Raw genomic sequence first — 19,831 nt, 5'->3', positions numbered from 1 at the left:
CATTGGGTTTAATTTTCCTCACTGGTTACCCAGGAAGATATCAAGGGCAAATTTATCTTGTCAACTCCCAGTGTGCTTATCTCTGAAAAGAGATGAGTGAAATCTCTTGTGGGATGAACTATTTTACTGTTGCTTCTCATATTTCATCTCTAGTCCCAAAGTATTTAACTCCAGGAATTGTTGCCTCTGTTACATTTTAAAGCAGGGACTTCTGATAAAAGGGAGAATGACTAGGTTGAAAGTCAGGACTATAGACACTTTTCTACTTCCAGTAGCTGAAGACTGTAAATACAAATTCTTTTTCTGAACACAAGCTTCTTTGATCTTCTTCTCCAGCACTGTCATCTCATCTGATTCCTGTGTCCTGGTGTCTCCTTGCTGCCTCAGGGATAGCTGTGAACTTCCATTTTCCCTCCTTAGGCCGCCCTAGGAGGCTTTGGAGAACTCTGCTTCTTCCTGTACCATAAGTCTTTGCTCGTCCCAAAGCAATAGCTTTTGGCATGGCGTTGGCTTCCACTATGGCCAGTCCTGTGACAGAGTATTGGTTTACTGAGATGGAAATGGTGGTGGAAATGTCCTGATTTCATGTTGGGGTGAGAGTGCTGTAGCTTATAGCCATACTGAGAGAAACTGTACTCTGAGGCTCAGTTGGCAGCTCTCTGTTCCCCTTATGGCAAAACGCTGTAACATGGGCACCTTGGTGGAGGCAGTGCTGCCCAGTCCTACACCAGCACTGCCTTGGCTACCTGAAATCTATTTCAATCGTACTTAAACAGCAACCCTTTGTTCTGGGTGTGTTTTCACCTTTGATAGATCACAATTCATAAAGCTCCAAACTCTACCTTGGTTAGTGTGATGTAGCTTCACAGAAAGGCCAGCTGTTGCCCTGTCAAACTAATTGACCTTTGTAGAAGGAGAGGCACTCTGAATTTAAAATGCTGCTTCTCTCTAATAGAGCCTGATAGGTGGAGACTGCTTCATGTTTCCATGCCCTATGACCTGATGGACTCAGAAACTCCCTACACTGACTGATGAAAAGGATTCTGAGAGGGGCTTTTTTCCTGCTCCTGACATTCACCCTTGTTTCTTCAGTAAACCATCAAATTGTTGATCTTGGCCATCCTTCCAGTCTCACCTGTTTTTAATGGGCTGTTAGGTTGAGGTTTGAAGTCTATAAGGAGAGTGATTTACCTTTTTTTACACAGTAGTTTAGGCAGTTTGTCCTTCCAGGGTGGTCAATATTGTGCTTTCTAATAGTTTCTTGGGTTAAACTCTTCCTGTCTTATTTCTGTCTGGTAAAAAAAAAAAAATTATTTAAGTTGGGTCAAGAGAGTGGCAATGTTGACAATTATTTCTGTGGAGTTAGGAGTTCAACCCTTTAATATTTGATTTTTTGTGTTTGTGAAAAATTACTACTGCTGTTTTGGGAATAGGAAGCTAATGTAAAAGTAGAATGCAAAAATAGTAATGCTTCAGAGCTTCCATGTATGGTACACAATTTCTAAAGTGCTGGACATCATCTGGGGGAATGTAATTCTCTAGTTAACATTGCATCTTCTAGACCATCTTACTATCATTTCTGTTTCACGTCTTCCTGTCTGTTACAAACTCATAATATAAAACTACACATGGCAGGAAATGGGATTATTCTTTCTTCTGGCAGATTAGTTAGGTAAAATCAAGATTTTTGCCTTTCAGGCTTAAAGAGAAAATAATTTCCTGTTTCTCTCTGGCTTCTTCAGGAAAAGACCATAACTTTTTTTAGTAATGCATGATTTTTGAAGTCAAACTGATGCCATACTTCACAAATAGCTGCTTTATTTTTGCTTAACCTGAGTCAGAATGCATGCTGGGTTTTTTCAGTATCTAAAAAAAAAATTTGTAATTCATTTATCACAAGAGGTTGAACAGTGTTTTTGTAAGTATGACCTGGGGATCACATTGTACAGCTGTGAATTTATGTACTTGGAAATATTTAGAGATGTTTTGAAAGTCTCTTCATGACAGAAGAACTTTGCCCTGAGGATTAGCTGAGGGACAGAATTTATGGTCTATCACTGCAGATAGATCCAGCAATAATTGTAAATAACCTGGTTGTTCAGCTGCATTACACAGAACTTGAGAAATGTGATAATTCTAACACGTTTCTGTAAGTCACTTCTAACACATGTCAGTGATGAACTATATAGGCTGTTTGATTCCCTGTTACTACACAGTAGTAGCATCTGTGGTTGCACAGTGTGGTTGATCTTGCAGATATGACAGACATAGCAAAGGAACTTTTCCTCTTTATACTGTTATGAAATAAATAACAGCAATATGACCTTATGACCCACTGGAATTGCCAGCCTCTTATTCATTGCGTATGACCTTGTATTTGCATGAGATATAATCAGTTAGAAGGTATCAGGAAGGATCTTTTACAGAAAAAATACACAAAAATAAATTCTCAAAGACAGCAGAACTGGTTTCATTTTCCCTGGCTTCACACACAGCCTAGAAAATGGCTGCTGATTGATTAACCTTTCAAGATTATTCATCTGCAATTATAAAATACAATCAAGGTATTTTACAGCTGTTTTGAGTGGAATGAAAACCAGAGTGTATGTGATACACCTACTTCCAGACTACTGCAGAAGGACAAAACTGTGAAATGTGTTGTTTTAAAGTCTCACTTAGTACACTACATGGATTGAGTCGTCACTGCGCTTAATATTCTGGAAAGCTGGAGCTTTAAATCAAGTAGGTAGCAGGCCTCACTTCTGAGACATTTATATAACTTGTGATGGTAGTTTAAGGACTTGTTTCATTTCACCTTGAACTGACTGAGAATGCTTACATCGTCTGTGACTGCATCTCAACTGGTCCTGTGCTTCAGAAAAACTGGATTCTTACCTTCTCTCTTTGACAATTTCAGAGATAAATGTATCTGCAGATTTTCTGCAAGTGGCTTGATCCTTCATGAGCAGGAAAAGTCTGGCTTATCTCAGCCTTTTCCCCACTTGCTGCTTGACTCCAGAGCATGGCAATTGAAACCCAACTCTTGTTGCATTCTGGGATAAAATAGGATGTAAAAAGGAACTATGAAAACAGAAAGCCTTCTGGTAGAAGGGAGGATGTTAGTTTACTACTTAAAGTATGTAATAATCCTAAGAATGTCTTGTAGAACTCTTATCAAGAATTTATGAGGGGGAAAAAACTGCTCAGAAAACCAATAATCTGCATTAATGCACAGTAACAGTGAAGCTCTATGGTAACTACTCCATTGATGTCATTGCTGTAGCAAATACACTGTTGAAGTCATGACTGCAGCATGGTTTTGAAGAATTACTGACAAGATAAATAATCAAAGTATTATGAGGTTTCTCACAGACAGCGTAATATATAACACAAACAAATACACTTAGAAATAGCAAAGAATAGAGAGTAGAAAGGATAAAGTCTGGTATTTGTATAGATCGACCTTTCAAAACCTCTTTGTCATTTAGGAAAAAAAATCCACTGTCAATAGACTTACTTACATATCAATAAAGTAACACTGAATACCAGTAGAAAAGCAGGTGCAAGAACTAAATCCTTTTGAAGTTAATAATGTTAAAATCCTATATGTCCTCAATAGCCTATATACTATTCTGATTTCCCACTAATTTTAAATGAACATTCCCTGAGCAAAGACTGCCTTGACACGCTGTTATTGCACCTATGTTTACTTCAAGATAAAAAGTTAATAAAGTGTGTGAAAGAGTAATCCAGTGACCACAGATGGGCAGGAGAATGTCCTAGCTGTAGGGAGTGGACAAGGTTCTCCTCAGAAGAGAGCAAATCCTCACAAAGGCATTAATTACATGAAAAGCACCCATGTACTTCAGACTCTCCTCCATGAACCGCTTAACAATGACCCACAATTTAAGAATACTATGGAACCTTTATTTCTCGAACGGCTTTGTTGGTTCAGGAAAATATCTGACAGATATTTGCAGATAGTCCAGTCCTCTGGAACTGTAGCCTGTCTGAACCATTCTGCTTTGGCCCAGCTAAGAGATGAAACATCTGTGAACACTGGTAACAATTCCCTTGATCTCTGAGACCTCTCGTATTGCTCAAGTGCAGTTTACAAAGGCATCCCTCAGGTGTCTCAGAGCCTCTCTTATTTATTCCTCATAAGGGTTAATCTATGTTTGATAGATGACCAAAAAGGAGGAAATGCATATTAAGAAAAATATTTTCTTTCTAACTTGATATAACCACCTATTAACTTAGAAATAAACCTCTCTTCTCCAGGATGCTGCTACAAGTATGAGAAGGCAGAAAATATTCAACTTTCAATACTTTAAATGATTGGAGACTTTTCTAGTTTTAAGAAAGCTGAAGAGATCTTCCCTCTTGAGTAGAGGCCTCCTGAAACCTCCATTTCCATTCAGAGCCCTTCCCTCTAAGCTATTTGTTGGCAGGAACCACATACATCCTTCCATTTGAAGCCCAATATTCCTTTTCACTTGGTTAAACTAGGATTTTCAACAGATGCTAGGGGAAATGCAGCTTAATTTAATGTAATGCTTAGTGATGGACACAATACTAAAATTAACAGCATCTCTTCCACAGGAGTTTTGATTTTATCCTTGCTGCCACCAGTTCAAGTTCTTCACCTATTAATAATGAAGTGAAAAGCAGCAGCGATGGCAGGAGTCAAGGTGCTGTTTAATAAGTCATCTGGCTGCAGAGCTGAAATTCAGGCTCCAGTGTCTTCCATGAGTTTATGAAGCACAGAAGGTCTCTAACTCTGAGTGAATAGAGCTCTAAGCCTTTACATGTTAAACACATTAAATGTTTCCAGTTAATTTCATCTGACATCAATCAAAGCTCCACTAAAATTACTCTCGGGGAAGGTGGTGGGGAGGGAGGGGAATGGCAGTACTTCTTAGATGGCTTTCAGTCCTTTGTGTGAAGAAAAAAAAAAATTCACTGAGCACATTTGGGAAAAAGACCTGTGTCAAGAAGAGTTTTTTCTAAAGGCTGTGTTACCTGCTCTGGTTTCATTGGGAAGGAGTAGGAGAACAGGAAAAATGGAGGTTTTGACTATACTGTAACAAAAGAAGAGTTTTTAAAATGCACTTGTGTGCTTTTTTTCCTGGGCAAATTCAAATAAAAAAATATCGTAAACTAACATCCTTCAGTCAGAACTTCCTTCAGAAGAACTATTAAACTGGATACAGTTCCTTGTCCACAGACTAAATGGTAGCAAGTTCACGCATTTGGAAAACAACAGAAGCAAGGTGCTCTGAGTTACAAAGAGCTTCCCAGTTATTAGCTGGGCAGTACTTGTAGAAAGCAATAATTCCGATTTGGTGAATTATCCACTCTCAAATGAGAGAGACATGAAGGAAGGAGAAGAAAAGATACTTTAGTGCTTATCCAGAGGAAAAAAGCTCTAAATTACCTTTTGATAGTCTGTTCTGTGAAGCAAATGAAACGGCTATGCATTTAGATGGTATGAAAATGTGTTTGAACTATAATATAAAATGGGATGCAGGGTTTGTCAAGGGTCCTTGTTGTAGAACTAACAAAAGGAGTGATGGAGGTCAGCTACTTTTGATGAAACTGGGGGAGCTTTAATGAGTTACGCCAGCATCCCCATCTGTTCACCTACACTGTACAGAGAATGAATCCTTACTTTCCACTAGTCTGTGGAGAGATAAGTCTCCACTCTTCTCACAACTTTGAGTATTTTAATGAGTTTCTAATTTTCTTATCCTACTGGCTGAAAGGTTCCTTGGCCTGGGAAAATCTCCAGTGGCTTCTAGCCCATCAGCTGAGTTAGCCTGTTCTGGTTCATCCCCTTGTTCCCCCTCTGTTCTTCACAGAGGCAGTCAAACTCTGTCCCTGTGCTGTTTCACCTGTCTTAGTTCCCTTGACCTTTTTACATCTCTCTCCCTTAAGAGAAAGGGCTCACACAAGGAGGTTGGGATATGGTGCCCCGGAAAGAAAGTACATGCTGCAAGAAGAGGTACCAGAGGGCGAAAAGGAGAGGAGGGCCCACTCCTTGCCTCATTAGATGGCTCTTGTTCTCTTCCACTGCTTCCACGGTCACATTAGTCCTTTACATTCTTCTTTGCAGGTGCCAGTTCCCACTTGACTATGCCTATATTTGATCTGTTTACTGCATTCACTGGGGCTGACAGCCATCGAGTCTTGTTGGTGCCTCATAGATCATTTTTAAGTGTTAAATGAGGTATATAATTCTATTATGATTATTCCTGCCTTGCCTCATTTTTCCCCTTCAAATTAAAATTGCTTAACAACTTTAATCAAACTCAACTAAGCTCTTGACTAAACTAGGAAATGTTGAGAACATCTCATTGCATTTCGATTTAGTATATTTTAATGGGAAGTGGGAGGTACAGATGCTATTGAAAAGCACGAATAAGCCCCGAGAGACTTGGCAGAATACTAACATTAGAAGGAAAGAGTTGAATGCACAATTCTATAATCCATGTGTTGCCAGAAGCAATGGCCACGTGCCACAAGCCTTCATGTGCAGCCAAATTCTATCAGCTGCACTAACTGCTATAACTAATCCTATTTACTGTCATCACTGACCCTAAAAAGAAAAAAAAGGTTGCAAGCTCTGAACTTCAAATTACCTATATGCCTTGTCCTCTATCTTGCCTTTCCAATATGACTATGTAGCTGAGTGCTGAATTCTTTCCTAGATGTACTGGAGAATTTATTTGAGAGAAATATTGCCCAGTAATTTTAGAGAAAACATCAACTCTCTCATCAGTGCTGAGAGAAGGGTCCTCTGTAGAAATACGTAATGTATAAGCACAAACAGCTAAAAAATGCTGAGGAGCTATGAAGACTAGAAAAACTAATCATTTTTTGACAGAGTGAACACAACTATCAGCAGTTCTGAAGAGTAAGCCAACGTTACCTGAGTCAGCTCATAAATGCTTCAAAAGCAGGAAACTCTGGCTCTTAAATCGGGGATATAATGCTAGGCATTTGTTTAAAAAAAAAAAAAAAATTCAATGCAGATTACTCAGTTCTGAGCCACAATGTATCTAGTGTTTCCTATGGAAATGAGAATGTCTTGAGCAGCTCTTAATGGTCCTAGAGGTGACTACTTTTTTTCTTATCTCACAAGTTTTTAGGGAGAATATTTAGTTTTGCATTGTTTAGTAGTTCAAAGTTATGTGGAGGTTTAGGCTGGCTGTATAAAGGTTTCATGCACCTTCAGTGTGAACGGAGACCTGGTAGCTCACTTCTGGAATGAAATTTGAAGCTGTGGGGATTGCCACTCAAAGGCAGGAACAGGCAGCACCAGAAATCTTCATGTGGAATCTGCTGTTGAAGGAAGCACTGTGCTGTGTTGATGTAGGGACAGTTATAGAGTTTAACACTAGATTTGAAACCTAAAGGGCCAGAGGATGGTTGAAACCCATTCGCTGTGGCTGACACAGGTGAGCTTTAATGGGGCCATGTGCAGGGGCTGGAGTCCACCTCCCCAGTGGTGGATCTGTGCCTCACCCTGGCTGCCCTCTTGCAAGTGGGTTTAAACCAGTCTGCAAGTGGGCAGCTGAATTCCATGCACATGCTTTCATTTATAAGAGAAAAGAAGTCTTTAAGTTGTGGGCAGATACCTCAGCTCAAGTGATACCTTAAACTGCCATTAGCTAAATCTTGTCTCTTAACAGCACTCTCAAACTAGACACATCACTTCAGTTTGAGCCATTGGCTTCAGTGGTGACCTACAGCAAAGGAAGCTCAGTTGGCAAGAAAGGGAGAACTTGCATTTGTTCTAATAAAAGATTGGATATTTTCAGGTATTTTTGTTCACAGTTTATTCTGTCTGTGTCTGGATTGTGCAATGACAGGTCAGACTGACCATCCTGATGGTACATTTGTATCCTGCAAGCTTTCAGTCTTCCCTCCTTCCCAGTACACGTCTTAATAAATTATTCTCATTGCTCACATTCAAAACATGCTTGCTTTGTATATTGGGCCAGAGTCCTTACATGCTGATCTGCTGTTCCGGCTCATCTCATTTAAATTGCATTCTAGCTCAGCTTATTCAAAGGGAAAATGAATTCTGACAATCGGCATCTCTTCTTCATTATTGTGATTGGTGTAAATCTAAAATTTGTTTTGAATGTTAGCAAAACTATTGGACTCAAACTACCTCATCCTGCTACCCGTTTAATAGAAAGTAAGTATTCTAAGTGAAAATTTGAATAATTAACCTTTTTGTTATTTAGCATTGGCTTTTTTCTTTTTCTCCATTCAAAAGTAGATTCTTTAGCACACGGTGCAGCCTATGAGTGAAACTTATAAGACATTTCTGTGCTCTCCAATTTCTCTCTTAATAGAATTCTGAAAGTAGGCAAACAGACAGAGTTTGACTACTAAATGGGCTATGCGGTCAAAAACAAAATGAGAGGCGAAAAGTTGAAGAAAAATCAGGAATATAAAAGAAAGGAGTAGAAACAAGAGATGGAGAAAACTACTTTGGGGGAGGTGGAAGCCTTTGTAAGTATTCTAGAAAACTGGGGGGAAGAAGGGAAGGTATTTTTAGCACCTTCCTTTTTATTTGTTCCCTCAGATTTCTGTGTTTGACCATGACAATTTTGAAGAAGTACCAGGAACTGCGTACACTTGCTGTACAACTGTGTGCACAGAAGCTATAAATTAGAGTTAAAGCTGTGTTGACGCCTTTGTTCTGATACCAATATTTCTCTGCATAACATCTAAAGGCATCTAATTACACAAAATAAGAACAGCTTCTACTAAGAATCTTTTGCATTTATTTTAAAGATGTTTCTTAAAGAAATTGGAAATTTAATGAGACAGAAAAATTCTCCATGTATTATTTAAAACCTACTCCTCTGCCATCATAACAGTTCACAATACCCATCTGTTCTGCAGTATGCAAGTTTTACTCTGAATGCAAGTAATACAAGCTGCTCTGGCACATTCATTAACCCAATGAAGAAAACAAAGACGTTTTCCCAGAAATTACCCCTGGTGTAAAAGCAAGAAGAAAAGCAAAACTTACATTAAAAAAAAATATATCATCCTATCAGTATGCAAGCATTACACTGACACAAGTTTTCATTAATTTATGCATCTAAAAGATCATCCATGCATGAAAAAAGCTACACACGCTCATTCTTATTTTCCAACAGATCAATAGAATGACACATCAATTACTGTTTTTTCTTAAGTAGAAAAACTATTGATAATCCCATGTTAGTGGTGGGAGTGAACAATGCAGATCAGGGTCTTTAATCTATAGTGTCACATGTGATCTAGTATTAAATGTTTAGATAGTTTTAATTGGTGCACTATAATCTTTATATTTAGGAAGGATTAATTTCTAGCCTGACTGTGCTTTATAGGTTGACATTCCTTGAAACTTGTAATGGGATTATTTGAAGGAACCACTCCTGGGACACAAATAAGGAATATTTTGTTCCTTAATTTGATAGTTCACTGGTTTCTGCACATTCATAAAGCATCACAGTTCCTGATGAGTTTTGACTTAAACTTGTTTCATACAGATTTAAAGCTTTATGTAGACTAGAATAAATGTATTTTAAGATTCTTGCAGCACAAAACCATGTAACTTAAACAGGAAAGGATCTTGAAGTTATTCAGAGGATCTCCGTGCTCCTTTACTGCACGTTTAATCTCAGGTAGACACGGGATACAGCTATGAAATGTTTCTGTGATGAAAAAAATCAGCCTTATATAATAAACTTTATAAATTCATGGTCTCTGCTTCTTACCAAGAAGGAAAGTATGAGCTAAGGTTTGCTCAGAAGAGTAAAGCTTATGCAGACATATGTTTACAAGCTTTTCTGCTGGACCTGAATCTTGTATTGGAGGCTACATCGTATTATTCCAGCCATTCCTCAAACCTCCTGAGGCTGAGGATGGAGGCAGTTAATGTAGTGAGAGACAGAGAGGTATGTGCAGCTAAGATGTCCGCAGTGCCAGGTGAGCATGTAAATGCTTGGTGTGGTGACCAGGGGAAAGGAGTAATGTCCATGAACCTGCTTTGCATTTAAATGGAACATTGTTAGAGAGCGATGGGAAATGGGTTTCTTAGCAGCTGCAGACCCTTCTTGTGATTCTGACATCTGAAATGCAATTCCCAGCTTTAGTCATTTGGACAGAGAGAAATTTATTCATTTTGGGGGTGTGGATAGGCAAGGCTTTGGCTGTCTGGTACAACTGTCTTAGGAAGCAATGAGAGGGAAGGAGACCTTCCTCAATGAGCACAAAAATTCAGGTCATTGCAGTGGTCCAGGATCAGGTACTCTTCTATGGGATGAAGAAGGACAAAGGAAGAGTCGGTACCACCCTGGCCTGCACACTGTCTAGTAGCTCAGGGAGCACATATGCTGCAATTTACCACCAATATTATAAATTATTGCTTCCCGCAGAAATAATTTTGCCTGAGATAATATTTCCTAATGCCCATGTGTCAGTGTCTCTGTTTTCTGACACCCAGCTGCTGTAGGAAAAGGGGTGTGCTGCATGGGGACACCCTGGGTTGCACGGGCCAACTGCCTCGTGCCATGTCTGGCTGCAGCGTTGCAACATGGGGAAAAGCTGTTCAGCTTGTACAGTTTACATCAAATTAGGATCAAAGTGATTTAGTGACTTATTGCCTGTCAATTTTGTGCCACTAATAAGTGAACTGAATATTCAGTATCAGTATTACAAGGGGTAACATTTTGTCTGCTGTTGTGGTTTAATGAACAGCTAGGAATTTTTCAACACCCTCCTGTAACTAATCCTGAATAGCTCCAACTGCCCTTCCACGGTCCCTGCACACCCTTTCTCACAGACATGGGGTTTACAAGCACCCCCTCAACTGTGAGCATGGGGTCGAGCATCCTGTGGGAGCTGCAGGGGCTGTAGCTTTGTGTTGCTGCTCCCTGCAATCGGCTCACCCATGTAGTAGTGAGAAAGCATCCCACGAGTTTACATGCTCACGCATGAGATGAGGGTCCATAACATGCACATAATTCATTGATTCAGCATTCTATTTAAATAGTGAATCTTAATTTCTTCAGCACTCCCTTTGTGACACAAATCATCCTTTGCTAACAGGACACATTTCACTATGTCTTAATTCACTAAGATTAATGTTGGAAAGTTCAACTTTGTGCAAGCCATTAGTGAGACACATTTTTCATTGCTTTTAGTCAACCATTGAATTATACTGAGTAATTTCATAGTGTAGCAATGATTTAAATTAAGGAGATAACCTATTCACTGATGCAGACTAAACTGATCTCAAAATTAAAAGGTCAGAGCCTCAACTGGTATAAATTAGTGTACTTCTGCAGAAATCAATGGAGCGGCACCGGTCTGTGCCAGACAAGCTCATGGCACAAGGAGTCCTCCTTGGCTGGGTCACGAGGCTCAGCTGGTGGTTGGGCTCCAGCGAGTCCTGCCAGGGGCAAGCTGAAATTAAAGCAGACATTCCAGAGTGGTAGGTGGAAGGCTACAGGCCACAACTTGGTGAACATGCTTGAGGATGTCAAAAGTATATTACTCTGATACAAGCTGGCAGACAGTCCTTGCCCCTCTTTAAAGGTTCAGGGTGTTTTTCTGAACAGGAATGATTTCAGTCCTTATGCTACTTCAGCAGAGGAGTTGCTGTGCATTTCAGTGGGTCAGACCTTGTCACTGTTACCCTGTTGGGATGGCAACTTGTTCCACAAACAGCTATATGAAAAACAGTAAAGATAGGGGTTTAAACAAGTAAATAATGGTCAACCTACTCAACCCTCACACCTGCTAAGCCTATGGGTCGGGTAACACTTGCCTCAAGTATCAGACTCTACAGGCAAATAGCAGTTGTAACTCATTACCCACAGAAGGGTAGATCTTGATCGCAACACCCATCTTTAGAGTCATGTTTAGATGGATATTAATTAGTCATTCAAATATAGAATCCATCTTTTGAGGAGTTTGTACAGCAGAGGAATACTCCCTCTCCCACAGCTTTTTGCTCAGCTTCTGTGAAACTGCAACAAAATGAGCCACGTTGCCCTGAGAGTCCAGTGCACACAGGGCCAGCCTTTCCCCTTTGCAGGGATCAGCTCAAGCTCCGTTAGGCTGACTGTTTCTGGTTTTGGCATTGCAAGCAAGCCCAGCAGCTCTTGGTGGCTGTGAGCCTGGTGAAAGTAAATTTTTCTATTGATTTGGAGGGAATTTCGATCAGACCTACATCCTGCCACTGAAACCTGATAGAATAAGCTGTTCTCCTTTGCTACTCTACTGTCTTGGCAGGAACATTCTCTCTATCAAAGGAGAACCAAGAGTCTTGAGATGCAACCTGGCTTTCCCATTGGTTTCTTCTGGCAGAGTGGCTCTATTAAATGCACTCAGAGCAAAGAGTCTGTGAACCTTTCTGAAATTACTGTTGACAGATTAATGTTCCTGTAATTACACTAGAATATCTTGGAAACACAAATATTAATTAAGAGTATTGAACCAATTTAGAACAGTGTTCAATAGTGTTGAACAGAAATCCTGTAAAACTTAAACAAAATATAATTATTGGGAAAATAATCAGCATTAGTCACAGCAGATAAAGTAATAGTTAAAGGTAAAGTGATTTTTGGCTCAGAATTTATAATTTATATTGTGGCTATGAAAGCCTTGCTAGTATAGATCATGTAATAGAGCAATAATAGTTTTTTGAAATTTAATTTGATGTCAGATTTTGAGTAATGTCAGAAATACGTGCTATGTTTTAAGGTATGTTTCAAAGCTCTATGACCCTGCTTCTTTGAGCTATTCCATGTATGTGCTGAGGTTGAGACTAGTCAGTTAAGAAGTCCATAAAGGCAGTCCATAAAAAAATCAAGTGCTTACACTTGTAAAATATCAGTGACTGGTGTCTTCTAAATACTAGGGATATTTTGTTCTCTTTTTATATTTTGTCCCATAGTTGTTTGATTTATGCTGGAAAGGACTAGGAAACTATAGCTAATGGGGCAAATTTCTTAATTGTAGAGAAAAGACTCATATTTAGCCCTCCTTGGCTTTCCCTCACGTTCACACACTGCCTGCTTTCTTGCTCCATAATACCCTAAGGCCCACTCATTCTCTTCTTACAGGTTAAAGTCACAAGAAAAGCAACCTGAATTTTTGCCTTAGCGTTCAGTAACGTAGATATGAGAGCACACCTTCAGCTGAAAGTATTGATTGTCTTTTTCCTTCCCACACTCCTCTGTGCTTTGTACAACAAAATTTATGCACGTTCTTAACTCTGTCCTAAGTACACAATGAGAAGGATCAGTGGGGCTGCTCAGTGTGAGTGAAAGCAAGGGTGGCTGTCACAGGCTAAGGGCAGCCATGGGCAAGCTGTGGCTACTCCAGAAAAGTACTCAAGCATCAACACTAGGACTGAAACAGGTCTTACCCCTTTTCTTAAGCATGTGCTTAAGTACCTTACTATATGAGTTTAATTAGCAGTTCTTTCATCTGCATTTTATTACACATGGCCTTACTATAGAGCTTAATTAAAGTAATGAGATAGTTGACCATATTACACTGCCAAGATTTGAAACAGGTTTTAATGTGCAACAATTTTTTTTTGTTCATTTGCACGTCCTGAACATCCTCTGAATTTTCTAAGTTTATATTCCACATTCAGAGCCATGTATCTTCCCTTATGTGCGACAAACCCGCAAATTTAAGAAGAGAAAATCTAGTATAAATACTAAAAATATTCCAGCATGGCTGAAACAAATGAAATCACAGCTTGACCTGAAAATTATCAGCAGGAGAAATAACCGAAGAAATGTGTATTCTCTTATCTGTACTAAAGCTTTGATTAAGACAACGAAATAAGCAGACCATAACATTGTTCTGTGTATATTTTAACAGCATAATCACACCTCAAATCAGAATATCTATGTATGAATTCACATCAGATAGGTAATTAACCTTATGCCTCCAAATATTTCAAATCTCCCCCAGCTTTAGAATTTACTGATGGCATATAAAGTATTTACATCTTTTTTGAATAATTTATCCTGTCCTTCCGTTATGCCAAATGAATTTATAATTTTGGATAATGAAGCATTCCTGAGTGAAAGTTAAGATAGAGCTGCACCTCCTACTGAGTACAAGTCTGTGAAAATACTTCTTTTTTTTTTTTTCACAGAACTTTATAAATTCTTTAAATGTACTTATCCCAGCAATTCTAGGATTAGAGAGCTTGGTTTTGCACAGCATTTGCTGATATAAAACAAGGTAATTCCGTTTATGTCGAAAGAGCAGTTCCTGATTTTTCACCAGTGTTAAGTCAGAGAATTGAGCCCAGAACATTTAACTCTACCAGAGATGTGTGGATCTTAACTTTATTGGCATGTTCTATGCCAATATTACCCTTCATTTCATGACATTTAATTAAGAAAGGTCGTTATTCTCTTATTCAGAGTACTTGTAAATATTAAACTATGTTTCCCTTACGTAGTTTCTTCTGCACAAAGGGATTAACATCAGGCCAGTTAAGGTCACTTTAGCTAATTTTGTGCTGAAACAAAAAGATCGGAGCAAGCTCTCTAGAATTAAATTGTCCCATGCAAGTATGACTTTGTGCCTGTGTTTGACTTATGAGTATTTAAAGACCCACATATATGTCTTCCTAGGACATAAAAATGTGTGGCCATTAACTTCCATACATGATTATAAGCCACAAGACAAGAAACTCACTCTTGTTATTTGTGTGTTATTGTTTGTAACAGTTTAATAAGGTTATAGGAAAGAAAATACTACTAATCTTATATTAGGTTTTTTTTAAAATAAAGCCTAGAATAGGATGTAGGTACAAGTATTTTCTCTTTATTATACATGTGCCAGTAGGGATAAATTCTTGATATGGGCTGGTGATAGGGTTTTTAAGTGATGAAAAAGCAGATCTCTTTCTTCCTCTGTCTTTCCCGAATGGAAGTTCCTTTCAGCAATTTGTTTGACAGCAACGTTTACCTTCTATGTTCTATTTGTCTTTGTCCTTAATTTTGTTAGGTGTGCAGTGTTCTCCTCCTCCGTTTTCTTTTTTCAAGTAATGAAGATGTTTGGGTTTTGTTGGTTTTTTTTTTTTTTTTTTTTTTTTTACATTTGTCATTTACAGTCTCCTTCCCTTTGGCCTCAAGTTTGCTTTGCTGAAGCACATTCCGTAGGAAAGGCACCAAGATGCTCCATGCTGATGGAATCTCAATCTGCTCCTTTATTCTTATGGGCATAGCAGGAAATGAATGATATAGAAAATTTGTCAGTAGTTTTTGCCAACCCTTTCTGCAGCCTTTAAGTTTTCCAACAGTGTCTTTGTAGGCAATCTTTGAGACGAGGAAAAGTGACATCCAGTAATGGTATAATGTAAGGGGAGCAGGAATTTGGTGCCTGGCTCTGAGAGGTACCTCCTCCAGTGGAAAATGTTGTCAGAATTGTAAACGTTGGCCAGAAAGACAGATAAGGAGAAATTTAGAAAGGCTACTTTTGCTAAATAATGTTATATTTTTAAGCCTAAATTTTAGGAAAGATTGCTAGCAACGGGAAGACTACTATCCATTCATATTTTTTACCACCTAGTATAACAGCATTAAGTTGATTCTACCAACTTAACACATACAATAGCACGTACCAAAGACGGGCAGACTGTTCCTTCCTTTTCCATCTGTAGTATCTGCTTTTGAACACTCCTGTTACAAGGTAAAGATTCAGGTACATCCCACATGACATGATACAGAACCACAGCATTTGATACTCCTTCCCTGTTCCTTTCAATTTTCCTTTCAGAACTAATGAACAACTCAGATTTAGAATACAACTTCTGAAAGTCCTGGTCTTTAATTTTGCAAATCTCTTCCTTTTCTCCCTTACCTGGAAGCAGTGTACAAGCTGCTTTGTACTCCATTGACCCTCTTCACTTGTTTGTATCCACTACTGAAGTGCAGAGAAGTCTACTTGCCGCCTTTTTCATCAATGCCGATAACCTCACATTTTAACCCCTAGCACTTGAAAAAATTAAAAAATACTACATGTAAAACCATTTTTTTTTTTTTTCAACACATGGTCAAATATTGATCCCTTGGAAACTGTTAGTTTTCTCTTTCCCCATCCTGGAATTCCTGAAATACTAAATATTTTGCGTAATTGCAAAAACTAACAGAAATCTGTAATGTGATGGAAAAGTAATAAAGCTGAGCAGAAAACTACATTCCTAACAGCTGAAAGAAGGGATTTCAAGACTGCATAAGAAAAGGGCTGATGCCCTACAGGAATGTGTGTCTCCAAGTGATGCAACGCTTTAGTACCTGGATTCAGTTCACAGCTTTCAATGGGCAGGTCACTTGAATGAAGCTTCCAGTATGTGATCTAGAAACATGATGTTCGGCCAAAGGAAAACTCTTATTAAAGGTCACATTTGGCTTTCTGGATAACTTAATGAGATTATTTTCTTTTCCCCACTCCTGAAGCTCTTCTCAAATGACTAGCCTAAATGGGAGGAAATTGCTGGTTGTTTAATGATTCTGCAGCGTGTTGGTATTACGATGCCATTTTAGGAATACAAATTGGCTGAGGGATGGAAAGATGAAAAGAAAGAACCTTTTTCCAAAAAAAGAGTATCCTGTAGGCTTTACATTTCAGTAATATTTGTTGCCAAAAAATGTTTTGAATGTATCATTAGGACTTTTTATATGTTTCAAAACCACTTCATTTATTTCATATGAAAATGCACCTGTGATTTTTTTTTTTCTTCTGAACAAGTCTTAGTCCTGCAACAAAAGGATTTTGCTGTAAACTGAAGATACCCTAGGCCATGAGCATGCTCTGCTATTTTCCATGAAATTTAAGATTGCAGTCAGCTGTCAGACTTCTCCTTCCTGTTTTACCAGAAGACAATTCATCCTGTGAACTGACTTAAAAGTGGAATTTCAGCAAGACTGGGCAACTTGGATTTGAGAATATACACTTGCCCTTTTGAAAAGGTCACTCTGTGCCTAGAACACAATCTCTTGTTTCTGTTTTTGTTCCTTTTCATCTTTGGAAAGTGAAATATTCCATGAAATTTGTGGGAATACCTAGAGCAAGGAGATATGTGTGACTAATAGTTGTGATAATTATATCCTTATTGTTGTCCTGATTATTTTCTATTTACCTAATTTTCCATTAGTTCCTTTCAAGTTCAGACCAATGGATTTTCCATTTAATATTTATATACACCATGACAAAGCCAGGTGCTCAAAGTGCCTTAAAATCAGTAAACCAAACAGACCAACCCTGACTCAGAGGTTAAGTTATCTTACTCTGGAGAAAACAAATCAGCTATGTTCATTATCTATTGCTATGATGCTGAATTTTTTTCTTTTTCCCACAATAAATGGTGAGATACAACAAAACTTTTTAATGCATAACTGGGTCATAAATGAATGTGAAGGATCCTGTACTGATAGACACTAGCTCTTTTCCTGGCCTTCAGAGTATGTACAGGTGGGTGAAACTGGTGGTGATATGAAAGGGATTTTTTTTTTTCTTAGATGTGAAGAATTAAAGGATTTCTTAAGAGAAAAGAAACCTTGGACCATGTTAGGTGATTCCATGTTGATGATGGCTAGTGTTTGTTGATATAAACAACCTTACTGATTCAGGCAAGACTATTTGCAGCCTGTTCTGCAGCAGAGCCCTGAGGCCAAGAGTCTCAGCTCAAAAACTGCCCTGGGGCAAAAGTGGGGGCCTGATAGAGCTCTCTAGGCTGGGGAAGACCTCAGTTTTCCCCCAGCCCCTTCTCAAAGACCCCAAGCATGGCCAACTGCTAGAGCTCTGTCTTGCAGAGCTGGCCTTGGGCACAGCTCCAAAATGCCTCTTGTGGGGAAGGCTCAAGGCATTTATGTTATAAGGTTCGTTGTTTTGTCCTTAGTAAAAAACACCAATAATTCTTCTGTGAACAAAGTGACCAGTCTGATTATATGCAATAAAAATAACTGAAGAAGTCAAAGACAGTGTTTCAAAGTAATTTTCATAAAGGCAAGAGATCAAGTGACACAATCTTTCTAACCACTTCAATAAATATAGGGTGGTGATTAGCAAATAAAACTGAGTAATTGTAGTTTTCTCCTCAACTCAGTATGATTTGCTTAAGTATCTATGTCAATCAAAGTTATATTTAGATTGACACCATAGGGATATGTAAAACCTATTTATTTCTGAATAAATATTTAAAGAGATTATATAAGCAGTAATGTCCAAAGCTCAGGGATTTTCCTTGAAAAGATGAAGATTAGTAATTTATAATAGTCCAATATAAAACTTTCCATCTGGCTATCTAGAGTAGTCTAAGCATTTATAATTATAGTCCTAGGATTATGAAATGGAAAAATTCCTCCCCCCCAATATTATTTGCCCTCACAGAGCATCTCCAGTGTCATCAGATATATCCACCTGGGATTGTGGGATACACATGTACTTCTAGAATGATAGCTGGAAGACATGCAGAATAGGCCAGGGCATCTTAAATAATGTGCTCCTAACTATCCAGTGCTAACAGAATCCTGTCTTTCACAAAGTAAATGAATGCAGTCAAGGGGATAAAAACAGAATTTGGAACAAAACCTGCAGATTTCAAAAGTAAGTCAGAAGCAAGCTATTTTATTTAAAAATGTTATTTTCTATATATCTATCATCCCTGATTTTCAAAAGGGAAAGTGGGAAGATACTAATGGTATCCACACAAGCACAAAATTTTAAACTTGAAAAGAAAGTTAACATGAAATTTTGAGTTGTCCCATTTTGCCAAAAAAAGAAGACAGTATTATTAGTACTGAGACTGGAATTTTCTTATTTTAATATGGCCACTAAAGCAAAAAAAAAAAAAAAAAAATTCATTTCCCTCCTTTTTTCACATTGTATTGTGGATACTTGCTCTGAAATACCACTTTCAGAGCTAAGGACAGTAGTATCCTTGTAGTAGCCTCCTGTCAGAGGTAGAAGTTTTCTGCTCTCAGTCATTTCCTAGCACTGAAGCTTGTAATGCTTGAAGTTAATTTGTCTAGAGTCATTAATTTTCTTCAACTCTTTTAGAAGGAGAACTATCAAAAATAGATACATGCAAGTGTATAATTTAACTCAGACACATAATGCTTGTAAAATTTGGCCTTGAGTAAATGATATCAAGTAGGTCACTTTAATCATTGACTTGGATTTTGTTTAGCTCCTTTCAAGCCTTTTTGTTGAAATTACAGAGCAATGTAACAAGAGAAAAAAAATGTGTTTTCCATTGCAGAATTGATGATGGCTTGATCCTTCTAGTTTGTTCTCATTCATGCAGAGCACTATTTTGTTCCTGAATCTGATAGTCTCCACATCAGTATGTTTTACTGCTCACTGGCCAGTATCTCCTGGGCACACTATCATTTTGATCTCAATTGTATAAAAATACAAAATGAGGGCTTTTTAGTGTTCTGGATGGACTAAATACCAAATTTCCAAAACTGTCAAGAACTCTGGATGCTCAATCCCTGTTAAAATTAGTGTCCTCTGTTCCCTGTCGTTGGCATCAGGGACCTGTCTCTGAAGCTGTTTCACAAGTGCTCTTGGTAGTTTCACACAGCTTCTACTGCTCAACTGCATCAGCTGAGCCTTCACAAGCTGTAGTAATGGTCAGATTTCATTTTTTCAAGCTGAAATTTCTTCCTAGAGACTCCATTCTCTGTCATGACTACATTCTCATTTCCCTTCAGGAGATCTCTAGGGTACACATTTATTTCTTTTCTGAGTAGAAGACAAAGCAATAAAAACATTTTAA

The sequence above is a fragment of the Strix aluco genome, chromosome 15 (genome assembly GCF_031877795.1).
Source record: "Strix aluco isolate bStrAlu1 chromosome 15, bStrAlu1.hap1, whole genome shotgun sequence".
NCBI classification, from domain to species: Eukaryota; Metazoa; Chordata; class Aves; order Strigiformes; family Strigidae; genus Strix; species Strix aluco.
This window is presented reverse-complemented; position numbering follows the sequence as displayed.